Source organism: Anarrhichthys ocellatus, unplaced genomic scaffold, assembly GCF_004355925.1.
Source record: "Anarrhichthys ocellatus isolate YVR2014 unplaced genomic scaffold, GSC_Weel_1.0 scaffold11, whole genome shotgun sequence".
Classification (NCBI taxonomy): domain Eukaryota; kingdom Metazoa; phylum Chordata; class Actinopteri; order Perciformes; family Anarhichadidae; genus Anarrhichthys; species Anarrhichthys ocellatus.
In genome coordinates, this window is record NW_022280041.1 from 9744505 (window position 1) to 9747693 (window position 3189).

Sequence of the window (3189 nt, forward strand, 5' to 3'; positions counted from 1 at the left end):
ACACACACACACACACACACACGCAGCCTCATAAGTGCACTGTTCACGTTCTGTATGAGCAGATAGATTATGCATGCATCAGCCAGCTAAGGAGCTTGGATCTATTAATGTATGCACCAAGACAGTTTTATGTTTGTGTACGCTTCATGGGAGGGGGGAAGGACAGTGAGAGAGCGATGATGTGTGTTTGTGCTGCATGATGGGGTGAGAGAGACGGGGGAAAGATATTAAATGAGTGACACACAATAAGTGTAGAGAAAGAGAGGATGACAAAGACGGGCAAGAGAGGAGCGAGGTGGAGGAAGGGAAAATGAAGAGATCGGGGATGACAGTGAGCCACACAAGGACAGAGAGCGAGAGAGGGGGAGAGAGGGAGATAGAGAGAGATTGCACTGGTAAGGGAGGGTGGGGGGTTGCTTCGGGACGCCAGAACCCGGTGACATGACACAGATGCACTGTGCTACTGTGCATAGAGCAGGGGGGAGGCGGGTTTATAGAGACAGAGGAGGAGAGGAAGAGGGGGATGGGTAGGTGTGTGAGAGCTCAGTGCCGGTTCCACACTATTCTTATGGTCGGCTCGGTGTGCAGATGAAAACGTGTCTTTTCATGTTAAAAGAGCTGCATGTAACATTCATCATTTTAGATAACATAATTATTATAATTACTATCAACCTGGTTTCAAAATGCAGCTGCTAGTCTTTAACAAAGTCAAGGAGATGAGATCATAGACAGGCAGATCCTGAGGAAGCTTCTAAATGCCAGTTTCAGACTGAGGCTCAAATGATTTTTCGGCATCTGCGCAGCTACATAGGTCCACGAGGGGCCTGTCTGGTATACATTTTGTCAACTCATGTCCACGGACTGTACACGCCTACAAACACACTACATGGAACATGTCCGCGTATGAAGACGCTCAAGTGAGGGACTGGGCTTTTGGAGTCAGGGTCCCTTAGCTCTGAAACTTCCTCCCTGAAAATCGATGAAGCTCAGTAACATCTTTTAAACCACCCCTGTTCCCTCACGGGCTGCATCGCTAATAGAGTTTAAGCTCCAGCTCCCTCCTCCTGTCATAGTTTCATCATTTGACTGTTGTAGAGAGCGAATTCTGCTGCCTGATTTGTAAAATCCACAGTGCACATGCATTGAACAGCAGAACAAATGCAGTTAAGACTAGTTCAATTCCTTTGAAATGACTTTTACGTAAACGTGACTAGGGTGCTTATACAGACAAGAGATAGATTAACGTGAAGGGGTGCGTGCCTGAAGAGCCCCTTTTTGACCAAGGACTCTGAACCTTTTGAGGAACTCATTGCATTTCAACAGCAGGGACCAGGGTCTAAATGCAGTTGCGAGCACATTGTACCCCCCAAAAAGGGCCTGGTGGAGGGGTAGTACTTTCTGAAATTACATCAACTATCAGGGTGGGGTTTGCAAGGATGAACGTCGCTGATTGGTCAAACACACATACAGCGCTGATGCTTCAAGTCATGGACCGCTTCATTTAATAAACAAGTAAGTACTTGAGTATTGATTTAAACCAATTTAGGCCAACGAGAAAGAGAGAGTGAGAGAGAGAGATCGTGTAAGCGAACTGAGAAGGCCAGCGGTAGACGAGCGTGATAAAAGGTTATTTTCTGATTGTTTCATGGCTGTTTCGTTTTAAAGCACAAATGAATAACTATCATACACTCAAGAGATGATTTACAGTGAGACAGATGCTCTTGGTTTCATTTCCTCTCGGGTTTGTATGTTTAGTAGATGGAACAGGTGGGCACACTGAAGTGCAGGCTGCAGAGTGTGTTTACCCCCCGAGACCACCAGCAGCCCTCCTTGGTCTCCAGGTCTTTAGACCGCTATGGACAACAATGGGCAGAAGGAACATTTCAGCTCCTTGTCCCGGGACTAAAATGACTGGGAACTTGTTGGTGGAAACACAGCTAAAGGAAAAATAACCATCAACTCAAAGGTTTATAGAAAGTATACTATGATGTTTAGAAACCCTATATGCAACAATTTTAAAGTGAAACAGATTCAGATGCACACATTGTAGCATATAGTAAATTATGTATGTCATCCATCGGCTTGATAACACACACACACACACACACACACACACACACACACACACACACACACACACACACAATCTCAATTCCACGTTGCATGCAGAGGACCTTACAGCAGAAGAATGTGCTTCCACCCACACACAACATCAGTTGTATTTCTTTTCACTGCAGAATGTCAAACATTAGCATACATATATATGCATGCAGGCGGGCTATCAGTCTGCCAACATGTAACAGCAGAGCCCTCCATCCATCCATCCTTCCCTTCACGCTCTCCCCCATTCATCTCATCCCTTGCTTTCTTCCATCCCTCCCTTCACACCTGCCAGGCCTACAGCAAGGTCACACACCTCAATTACCCTGTGCTCGCACACACATGCACACACATGCACACAGAGCGAGCGAGGGAGTGTGATAGGGAGGGAAGATAAGAAAGGAGGGGGTGGGAGCAGATTTCACGCTACCCTGAGCACTGGCTAGCATGCACCAGTGTTTCTGACATTTTATTTATGATGTGCAATGTTCAGCGCCCGCCCTCTCCTCTCTGCTGTGTGTCTCTGGTTCCACAAGCATTACTCTTTGATAAACATCTTTATCAAATGAACCAAATGATCAAATGTACTATTCATATAGCCGACCATATGAATAGTAACAAATGATGTTACCTGCACATATTCTGTGTGAATAGTGACAGTGCCTTACTATTTCAAGAGATTATGCTTTGTCTGCATTTTTAAGTTTCATGTTCAGGACCCATTATTCACAAAAATGTCGTCACAATTTAAAACTGCCTGAAGCAGAGTAAGGCGAGCAGACGCTGAGACGCTCAATAATCACCCTCCCAAAGTCTCCAGCAGTCTGGATATCAGGCTGCAGCATTGACACTAATGTGCCTTTTTACAAACAACACACCATGAATCCCAACGTGTCTAATAGTCACATTAATGTACTGGTGGTGTATGTGATCCTCCTATTAGGGCTGTTTGTATCTGCAGGCAGACTGCTGTTCACCCATGCAGCCACGGGAGGCAACCAGCTGTGTTTACACTGTGGGCTGATACAGCCGCCATATGGCACACACACACACACACACACACACACACACACACACACACACACACAC